Source organism: Diceros bicornis, chromosome 3, assembly GCF_020826845.1.
Source record: "Diceros bicornis minor isolate mBicDic1 chromosome 3, mDicBic1.mat.cur, whole genome shotgun sequence".
Taxonomy (NCBI): domain Eukaryota; kingdom Metazoa; phylum Chordata; class Mammalia; order Perissodactyla; family Rhinocerotidae; genus Diceros; species Diceros bicornis.
The window spans coordinates 36,286,581-36,297,960 of NC_080742.1; the positions used below are offsets into that span (position 1 = coordinate 36,286,581).

Sequence of the window (11,380 nt, forward strand, 5' to 3'; positions counted from 1 at the left end):
AGAACTGAGGCTTGAGGCTTTCCAGTTTTTGGAGGTCCTATGGGTATTTTAAAACCAGCAAAGTAGAATGAGAAGGAGCAGCTAGTAAAATGGGGAAAGAAAGAAGAGCACGTGAAACCCTTGATGCCAAGTGAAGAGAGTATATCAAGGAGACCATCATCAATCATCTTAGGTACTGCTGGCCTTTTAGATAAGATGAGGATGGAGAATTTATTATTGGCTTTGAACAATGTGGAGATAGTGATAACCTTGAGGGAAGTTTTGGTGGCATATGAGGTGAAATTCTAACTGGAATGGATTCAAGACAGAATGAGAAGAAAGGAACTGAAGCTTATAAAGAAAACCATCTAGAAGTTTTCCTCTAAAGGAGAGCAAATAAGGTTGCAGAAAGACGTGGTATTAGGGATTCCTCCCCCCCCCCCCCACCTTTTTTTTAAGGTGGGAGAAATAGCAGAATGCTTGTATGCTTTTGGAATAATCTTGTCAAGAGGGGAAATTAATAATATCTAAAAGAAAGAAAAAATTCTCTGGAGTGATGTGCTTGAGCAGGTACACAAGTGGCAGGGATGTCCTTCCATGAAAGCACAGGCTGTTCATTCAAAGTAACAGAAGGGAAGGCAGAGTGTGTCAGGACGGATACAAATAGGTGAGTGGATAGGATTGCAGCAGCTTGAGACATACTCCTCTGATTGCTTTTTTTTTTTTTTTTTTAGCATAGGATGCAAGGTCAGTAAGCTGAGGGGAAAAAAATAGAGAAGAGGTCTTGGAGGTATGAAAGGAGAGTAGGAATAGAGAGTATACAAACATCCTCTAAGAAAGAGGGTAAGTGAATAGACTAGAGGGATATAGTAGAACTTCTGCATAATACCAAGGTTAAGATTCACAACAAAACAATAAATTGTAACAATAATGTAAAATGAAAATATTCTAAATATCCAACAAGAGGATAATAGTGAGATAAATAATGGTTTAGAGCTTTCAGTAAATGGACCATTGCAACCATTAAAATAATTTTCTAATATGTTAAATAATATGGAAAAATCCCCTCAAACAGTGATTGTGGAAAAAGAAGATTACAACTCTTTATGTTCTAGACTATTATTATCACAACTTGACAAGTGGCATTAAAAGTAAGTTCCAAAATCCCATTACTGGGAAGTGATGGCCTGGATTATACCTCAGGTCTATCTGATTTTAAACTGATTACCACACAGTTTAAATTTGCATTTTAAGTGCTTGCATCACATGGTTAATTGAAATTTAGCCTTTATTTTTTAAACATCCAAATTTTTAAAAAATAAAAACTATTACATAGATAAGTATCTTCCATCTTCTGCTTGAATAATTGTTTCAATTGCAACACATAACTTTTCATATAAACTAATTTCATTTCTTTCTAATGTTTCAGGTCATCCCTCTGAACTACTGAGTTTTTGTGAAAGCCATTTCTAACTCCTGAGCCATACCTTTGTCAACACGTTCATTAGCCAACTCTTTGTTATTTGTAAATTTAAGTGTTCCAATGAAGTCTTCATGTAAATCACCAATATCATTAACATGCCAGGTCAAAAATGATAGAATTACAGGACTTTCTTTGAACAATGAGTGAAGCCTTGTATAACTAAATAAAGTGAATTTTAGGCGTAGGTGCATCACGAAACAAAACCCAAATTTAGTGTGGGTCACTCCTCTATGAAGATTTCCTCAGCAAAAATGGTTTCAAGTTTTAGGTTTTAGCCTCAAAAGACTTTTTAGGTTTTCTTCACAATGTGACTTACCTCTGGGCTCTAAGGGCTGGCACCCATGACTATAAATACATAATATTTGCCTATATGCTGATGATTCCCAAATTTATACCTTCTGTCCAGATCTCTTCTCTGAGCTTTAGTCACATATATTCAATTGTCTTCTTGACATCTCCTGTAGGGTAATTCAAGCATAATACATTCAAAACAGATCACTTGGGCTTTTTGCCACATCTACTGTGAGAATGAAGACCATTCTCAGCAGACTGTCAACATTCCAGAAAATCACTCTGAAGGGATGCATAGTTATTTTCAAGGACCCCAAAGGAACTCTGAGGAGAGATTTCAATCACATTAATGTAGAATTCAGTCTCCTTGGAATGAAAAGAAGAGGCTTCTCATTGACAAATGGTGGGGAAATGGAAAAGAACGGGCTGCTGTTCACACTCTCTGTAGTCATGTATAGAACATGATCAAGGGAGTCACACTGGGCTCCTGTTACAAGATGAGATTTGTGCCACTTCCTCATAAAACCTCGTTATTTAGAATGGGTCTCCTGTTGAAATTAGAAATTTCTTGGTTGAAAAATACTTCTGCAGGGTTCAGATGAGGCAAGGCATTCTTGTTCAGTATCTCAAGTCCAGAAAGATTAGCTAATTCTTGAAGGAAACAACATTAAAACTGTATCAAATTCAGCTGTTTTGATTCAGCAAGCCACAACAGTTAAAAACAAGGATATTGGAAAATTGGGGAATGGTATCTATGTCTCTGAAAAATGGAAAGTTCAGAAGGTTGATGAATAAGGTCTAAGAGTTGTCTAGCTACAGAAACAACAAGATGCCGGATGATTCCTAAGACCTATTTGTGATATTTTAAAGATGCAAGAAAAGCCCTCTGTTGAAAAAACAACAACAGAAACAAGTAAATTATCTGATTTCCCTCTACACTTACAAGGTATTTTCTATTTTTGTAATGGAACCATCACTTGCTCAAGCCAAGAATCATCCTTAATTCCTCTCTTTCTCTTAAACTATATTTGCTCAATGAACAAGTTTGTTAGTTCTACCTCCAAAATACATATCTATTCAATCCATTCTCCTTTGTCTCCCTCGCACTCCCTAGTCCAAGCCCCAATCATCTCTAGCCTATGTTACTACCAAGAGCCTTCTAATTGTCTGTTTTCTTCTTTCTTCTAATTTCTCCACAAAATGATCTTGAAAGATCATTCAGATCACATCACTTCCATATTTAAAACCTCTCAATGGCTTTCTGATGTGCTAGAACAATATTGAAACTCCTTGTCCTGATCTACTACATGATTTGGCTTCGGTCTGAATTTCTAGGCATTGTGCTCCTCCTAGCTTTTTCTTCAGGTGTACTGTTCTTTGTTTTCTTTGACAACATGGAGGTTTTCTGGCCTTAGATCCTTCGTATCCACTCTCACCTCTACCTGGACCGTTTCACATGGCTATTCATATTCTTTAGATCTTAGAGGAAACGTCATTCATTGAGAGAGGTGTTTCCTGACCATCCTGTCTGGAATGGATTTCCCACTATGAACTTCTGTTTTCTGTATCAAAACATCTGCTTATTTCTCCTACACAACTTACCATAACCTTTGGGTATCTTGTTTATCCATGTGTTTCATTGCCTATTTTTGTGTCTCATCAATTTCTCATAGTTTGTCACTGAAACTCCACTGCCTGTCACATATCAAATTCTTAGTGAGTAATTTTTGAGTGAATGAATGAACATACTATTTTCACTCCTTGCAGAAGCTATAGGTCACTTTCATTTATAGTTTATAAATCCATTAGTTTCCACGTACAGTCAATTGATATTTAGATTACAGGTGATAATTGCCTTCTTAACACTTCCTTATTCCCCACTTTTAGCATGAAAGGATTTTGTTTTAAGCAATTTCTAGAGCCCTTTGGTATATCAAACTTCTAAATCTTTTTTTGTCTTCTTTTTCCCTGAATATTTCCAGTGGATATTTACAGGGAAACCATTTAGCTGGACACCCCCAGCTGTTTCTCATTTTCACTCAGGTTCTTACCTCTGGGTAAATGCTTTCCCTATTTAACCCCCTTTGAACAATTTCAACATCGCACAAATCAAAATGCAAATTTACAAAACAAAAGAGAATTCTTTATCCTCTTTCCACCATTTGCACAGGCTGTCTACATAAATTTGTAGAAGGTAGTAGAGATAAGACAAAAAATGAGTTTGAATCAGGGGAAAAAGGGTTTAATCCAAAAAGCTCATCTCAAGTGACTGAAATCACAGAGTGAGTCAGTGCATTTATTAAGATGCTGCATAGCCAGCTGAAATAGATCATATTTTTATATCACAAACCATGCCTTCGGCAAATAAACATGACCATAGGCACTCAATTTTAATTTTACCGATGCTATTTCCAAACTTTCAGTGATCTTTAACACAAATTCCAGAATCCCACAGAAAGACATAATCAGAAATCATGTCATATCATACCTCAAACTTCTGCAATAGAAGTCATTAAAATTAAATTGTCTTTGGAGATTTAGCAAATTTATTCACAAAACATCTACCACTTGGTTATCCTTTTATGTCATAGAGAGCATTTCCCATGTTTCCTTACAGATACTGCCCTAGAGTCTGGTGGGCCGAGTGGACAAAGTCAGAGGTCCCTGTGGATGGTCAATATATTGGCCCGTATTACCCCATACAACACTTCCCCAGAAGTAGAAAACATGTTTACTCTCACTATCTCATTTAACCTTCTTTTATCCATCAACAGGCGCTTAAGGACCTAACAACCTTGTATTGGTCAGAGTTTTCTGGAGAACTAGAATCAATCATATATATGTATATAAGTATAGACAGCTTGGCCCCAGGAAAGGGAAAAGCAAATTTTAAGCTCAAGAAAGTGAAAATGAAAGTAGCCATTCCCATTGCCAGAGGGGAGCTGGTTAGGCAAAGACAGAAAGTGAAGGATAAAACCATCCTCTTTGTCCTACCCTTCTCAGCTGCTCAGTCCACAACATTATAATTCCAGTAATAGAAACAACCACATAATTTTTCAAGCACTCTAGAACAAAGGGTATTTGTTTCTCACTTTCCTAGCTACATATCAGAAAAAATTCAGGGTTTCCTTAGAGGGAATGCCAGTTAACATGTGGCCACCCAGGTGGTATGTAAGGCAGTAGTGTAACCAGTTGAGAAGGGGCAAAGGCAGACTCCCAACTTTCCACAGGACTTTCTAGTTTTCCTTTAAGCCTAGAGAAGGCGGCAGCAGATAGCTGGGATGTGGTCTGGCTTGCCACCTCACACCAAAGTCTATCCAGTTGGGAAAAAAGCTGTAGAGAAGAGGAAGGAAGGGTAGCAGTTATGCCTCTTTGGTATCCACAAAGCCATGAGGCTGCAGAAAGGGTGCCCAGCTGGGTGCCTGAAGACCACTGAATGTACAACATGGCAGAGTAGTAGTCTACCTAGCCAGACTAGGTAAGAGCGTCATTAGCCTGACAAGTCAGGAAACAGGCCATAGGTTTCACTTGCTATAGACATCAGCAGCTGATGCCAGCTGGGCAGTAGATATTGTACTGGAGCCCAACATATTTCATAAGAACCTACATACAAGAAAATTGAAGTCAGAGTAGTGGATAATACCATCTCTGTGAAGTATGTAGTATGAGAAAAGGGAGGCATAGGACAGAGCTCTGAATTTTGAATCAAAGCTACCGAAAGAAAAGAGTATTCCGAGTAAGGAGTATTCAACTGTATTTACTGCTACTGACTAATGACTAAAAATCTCCATTGGACTTGGACTTTGGAAGTCATTAATGTCCATAATAAAAACAGATTTTGTGAAGAGAAGAAGAATCAAAGACAGAATGGAGGGGCTGTTGAGTAAGCGTGAAAGTGAAGGATGGATGAGGAAATAGAGGCAGCAACTACCATCCTTTCAATAAATTTGAAAATGAATGGGAGAGAAATCACGTAATTCTTGGAGAAGGAAGTGGGGTAAGACAAGGTTGTTTTTTGTTTGTTAAATCATTTGTTTTGCGAGAGAACCCTGAGCGTATTTTCTTGTTCTGGGGAAGGAACCCGAACATAGGGAGAGTAGATAATATTTCCTATAGACCCTGAGAAGCAGGAAAGGCATCATGTCCTCTATTTTGTGAATAAAAAAAGTGAGACTAAATTAACTGGCTTGTTGAAGGTCACAGAGATGGATGATCCATTTGAACGGAAAGCAAGGCCTTTTTATTCATAACCTTTACTCTTTTATTATATTGAATATCTTCATATGCATCAGGTCACTGGTGGATGCTGTGATGTGACTGCTTAAATGACCTATAACACCCCATTTCACTTGCATTGAATTCCGACTACTAAGGACTCCAAAATCCAGGTGTTTGATAAACACCTGAAATTTTTCCGACCTTTGCATATGAAGGAGTCATGGTTGTAACCCTGATGCTGTAATTGCTCAGTGCTGATACTCCAAGCACAGAGGGCTGCTGCTTTGTCCTTTCTAATCCTGGGGGAGAGGAAAAGATGCTCGAGCGAGGGGAAGGGGATGTAAACAATTCTAGAATGTCTTAGGCAATGGGTAGAAGGAGATGAATGACTTTTCCCATTCTTGGTGCTAGGTCAACTGAAGAACAAGATTCTCTACCCTTTTCATGAGTTTGGGGGAAGCTATGGTGTGGTTTTTTCCAAATGTAGGGGAAGTGGAAGGAGAATGGGGCTGATGTTATTGGTACCAATTTTTAATAAATACGGCTAACAATAGCTAATATTTATTGAGTCTGGCTATGTGCCAGGCGCATTAGGGTGATAGCACTTAAATATATTATTGAATCCTTATAATTTTCTGAGGTAGGATTAGGCATAGGGATAGAGACTGACTGATTTAAAATCCTCACTGCATCGCTTATCAGCTATGTGACTTTTGGTTATTTATTTATTTATTTTGTGAGGAAGATCAGCCCTGAGCTAACATCCATGCCAATCCTCCTCTTTTTGCTGAGGAAGACCTGCCCTGAGCTAAGATCTATTGCCAATCCTCCTCCTTTTTTTTTCTCCCCAAAGCCCCACTAGATAGTTGTATGTCATGGTGGCACATCCTTCTAGTTGCTGTATGTGGGACGCTGCCTCAGCATGGCCAGACAAGCGGTGCGTTGGTGCGCACCCGGGATCCGAACCTGGGCAGCCAGTGTAGGAGCATGTGCACTTAACCGCTAAGCCACGGGGCCGGCCCCTTGGTCAGTTATTTAACCTCTTGTGCCTCAGTATCCTTATCCATGAGATTTGAGTGATAACGATCCTTGAGCAATAATGATAACATTTCTTCATAGGGTTGTTATGAGGAGCAAATGAGTTGATATTTATAAAGTGTTTAGAATCTCACAGTGAGCAATATCTAAGTGTTTGTAAAATAAAATAAACATCTGATTTTAAAGTATATATTCTTTCCACTCCACCAGCCCAGAAATATGTATCAGTTTACTGACTCCCCTGTTGGAACTGGTGATATATTTTCCCAGAGCAAAATAAGCAATTATAATTCTTGTAACACTGTAATTCAAATAAATCATAGACTAAATAGAATTTTGTGGACTATTTAAGAAACTAATGACCATGCATCATAGTTGAACCTGAAATATATTTTTTTATAGAAACAAAAATAAGTATCAAAGAAATATTTGTTATGGAGTGGGTTGGAGATTACTTGTCAGTTAAGCACAAGAAATGGGAAGAAAGATGCTACCTTCCAATGAGTTATCAGTGAGATGCGTTCTCCATTCCTATTCACCTGGTTCAGTTTAATTGCTTAACAGCTGGAAATCTGCCTAGGAACCACAGCAGTGGAGTATCTGAACATTTGAGAAAGCAGGGAAAATTGCCCATCTGCACCATGAAATTTCTCATACTCTATAGTCTTCTCTGAATTGTAGGGACAGGAAGTGGTTTATGAGTAACTGAAATCATTTGAACTTGTATTAGACTATCTTTTTTTTTTTTCCTTTGGACTGCTGACAATATCTATTTTCCATAAAACCTAGAAATTCCACTGCCTTGGCCAACTATAAATGTCTTTTACTATTCATGTTTTCCTTACCAGTTGAGTTCTTATATGTGAAAATGATTTGAAAAATAAAAAGCATTATAAAACATAATATTTATTTTTATTGTTCTGTTATTGTCTATGTTTAAGAACTCTACTAGGCTAAGAGGTACTGAGTTTACTCTGAATTACTCTGAAAGTAGGAATCAGCTTGAGAAATTACCTAATCTTGAGAAATGGGATGGTTTTCCTGCATCTGAAATATCTGTTTAAACTGAGGGTAGTATGAAGGTCAAGATAAGAGAGAGAAAAGAAACCTGTTAAGAAGATGAGTAGAGTTTTCAATCAATTAAATATGTTTTTATCTTCTGGAAAACCTCTCAGATGCCCAACACACATTCACTTAATAACTCTTAATAATAATTTCTAAATGTCTGATTTGATAGCATAGAGACGAGTAAACATGCATCATTTTTTCATTGACATACTGAATAGAATAATTTCATTAAAAATAAATTCCATAATTTATAAACTTTATACTTCATTGCCCAAGAATAAGAACGCATTAACAACTTTAATGAATTACTAATATTCATGAATTATTACCAGAAATATGTATCTTTTAAATTTCTGCACATATGTGTCTTCTTTAAACAAAATATAGTAATTTCTTAACATTTTAGTGTGTACATGAGTATACTCGGGGTGAGTTGGGACAATATGTTGTTTTCTTCTGTTTATACTTCCAGTTTATTTTCTACCCTGCTCTATGCCCAAAAGTCTAACCCATATGGGCCACATCAAATCATTTCCTTACTGTCTGATTTCTGGTTGGATTTGGTCAACAGGCTGCAGCACCAACAGGAGATCAGAGGGAGAGAGGAGAGTGATGCAGGAATGTTTATTCCCCTGTGTGTCTCTCTGCCCTGATCAGTTGACTATGTCCTTTTTGGCTGTGACTTCCATCAGGAGGCCCTCTCCATATAGCTCTCCTCTTTAGGTTCCACTAATAGCTTGCTCCCATTGACCATTGAGACCTAGAGGGTAGTACTTTTTTGCTGTTATTACTAGCCTCAATGTATTACACTATCTACTCATAATGTCTTTAAGCCTTGGTCCTTCTTTGGAAGTAATCCCTTTATTAAAATCTCCTCAAATTACCCCATTTGAATGAGCCTTCTCTTTCCTGGCTGATCAGTTATAGTGTAGGAAATAGATACCCTACAGTACTGAGTTTTTGCATAATATCGTCAGTGCCAATGTCATCTCTTGCCTGCTTTTTGCAATAGCCTCCTATTGGTCTCCCTGCTTCCACTCTTGTTCCACTAAAGTCTATCTTCAACACAGCAACCAGAGTGATCTTGTTAAAACCTAAGAAAGATCAGATCATTTCCCTACTCAAAGCTCTTGGAGGGCTCTAAATCTAAAAGTCCAAGACATCTCCATGACCTCAGGACCTTAACAATCTTCCCCAGTCCATGGCTCCCTTACCTCCCTGATCTGATCTCCTCTGATCTGATCTACTGATCTCTACTGGTTTCCTCTACTGATCTCCTCTACTGGTATTCCTCTCACATATTCCACTGCTCAAGACCTTTTGCTATTTTTTGAGCACACCAGGCACTCTCCCCACTGAGGATCTTAGCACTAGCTATTCCTGCTGCCAGTAATGTTTTTCCTCTTGGCTTCATCACTCACAATTACATTTTAGCTTCTAAATTTGGGCTTTTCTGAACACCCTATTTAAATGAAACCCCATCCCATCTTAGGCTTCCTTGCATAGTGTTTTATTTTTTCCCCAAAGTTCTTATCACCAACAAACATTTATTTTGTGTCTTCTTTCCCTAAAAATATTTTTTAATTGCACAAAAATTGGTTTATTTTTCTTTGGCCCTGTGCTCTGAATGTCTAGAATAGTGCCTGACACTTAGTAGGAATCTACTACATAGTGATTGAATGAATGAATGGGTACAGATTCCTCACTGGAGGTCAGTCACATTTTATTCAGATCACAGTGACTTTAGTTACAGTATAGTATTAATTAAATTAATTAAATCAATCATCTAAAAAGTTATTGAAACTAATAGTTCTATGCTGAATATTTCATTGCCCTCTGATACTTACATGTTTTTAATATACACAAATAGGCAAATTACAACCTTAATTTACTCTTAAATAGATGGTTGAGAATAATGCAGATAAAGTGAATCCATAGATCTAGATTTTTGAAATAGCTGTACTAGTAACTTACACTGCATAACCTAAGACAAAATCACTTTAATTTCTCTGGGCTCTGCTTTCCTTAGTTGTAAAATTAGGGAGAGGATTAGATGATTCCTAATGTCCATTCTTCCTCTGAAATTTTGAGAGGTGGTGGTTGTGTAAAATGCCTTTTGAATATATGTTTATATATTTTAAAATGTCATCTAAAATTATAGTGTAATCAATGCTAAGTATCACTGGTAAGTGATGTCTACAGGAAGCACATAGAAGTTATTACCATTTGTCTTTCATCTTTGTTAATAATCTATCACTAAGTTTCTTTCTGGAGCATAAGAATGGATAAAATAATCAGGAGACTAGTGATCACAGGTAACCCACTGATTGGGACCAAAGTATAATTTTGAGTTGACTATTTTTCACCAATATATTGAGAATACATTGAAATATACATGAAATATGTTATGACAGATGAAATATGTCAGAATTTCATATTACATTGCAATAAATATTTTTGTCTTTTATATTTCTAGAAATTTATTGAGTACTATCTCACAGATTTCCAAATCCAAGCAAGACTTTAAATGGTTTCAAATGAGTACTTTAAATTGAAGATGAACCTTTTATATATTTGACATATTTTTCACCTTTAGGTTTGAAATTTGACTGATGAAAAATTAGTGTAAAATTTATGGAAGTCTCCAGATTGTTCTCTTTGTCTATTTATGGATCTGCAAACACGAAACCACAAATTTCTAAATTTTTCTCAGTATTTGTATTGTGCCAACACAGCAAAAAGCAGATGCTATTTATCACTTCTGAATTTTCACCACCAGAAATGTCGTTAATTTTAGTGATGAAATTCTGTTATACCTTACATGGAGTTGACCTTTTGAGCTCTCAGACAAAATGCACCATTTAACCATAAGGTGGTATATTGTTATTTGGAAACGAAATAGAATTTCTTATCCTTTTGTAATAGCATGACAGACAAAAATATTTGTATCTCCTGTAATTTTTTTCTCTGTGCAAAGTATTAAGTGCAATATTCATTTTGAAAATAAATATTGCCCATATACTTATATGTCATTTTCTTTGAAATTATTGGAAAGTAAAAACAAATAAATATACACAATTATTTACATGCTGCTAACAGCTAGAAATCATACTTTTTTTACATTTATTGTTTAATCAGCCTCAATTGTCTTCAATAAAATCTGAACTCAAATCATTGGTTATTAATATACCCAACCCCATAAATGTGTTTTTGTCCCCCTAGAAAATAATTTTCTTATCCTGCATCAATTCATCTTGATTATGAAACTTAAACAAATTCTCAACTGAGCAAAAGATTCAGTGT

At 36.6% G+C, this 11,380-nt stretch overlaps 1 pseudogene; it reads left to right on the forward strand.

Annotated features, from left to right (window-relative positions):
• Positions 1 to 1,990: 1,990 nt before the first annotated feature.
• Positions 1,991 to 2,548, forward strand: LOC131422957 (large ribosomal subunit protein uL6-like; annotated as a pseudogene).
• Positions 2,549 to 11,380: the final 8,832 nt, after the last annotated feature.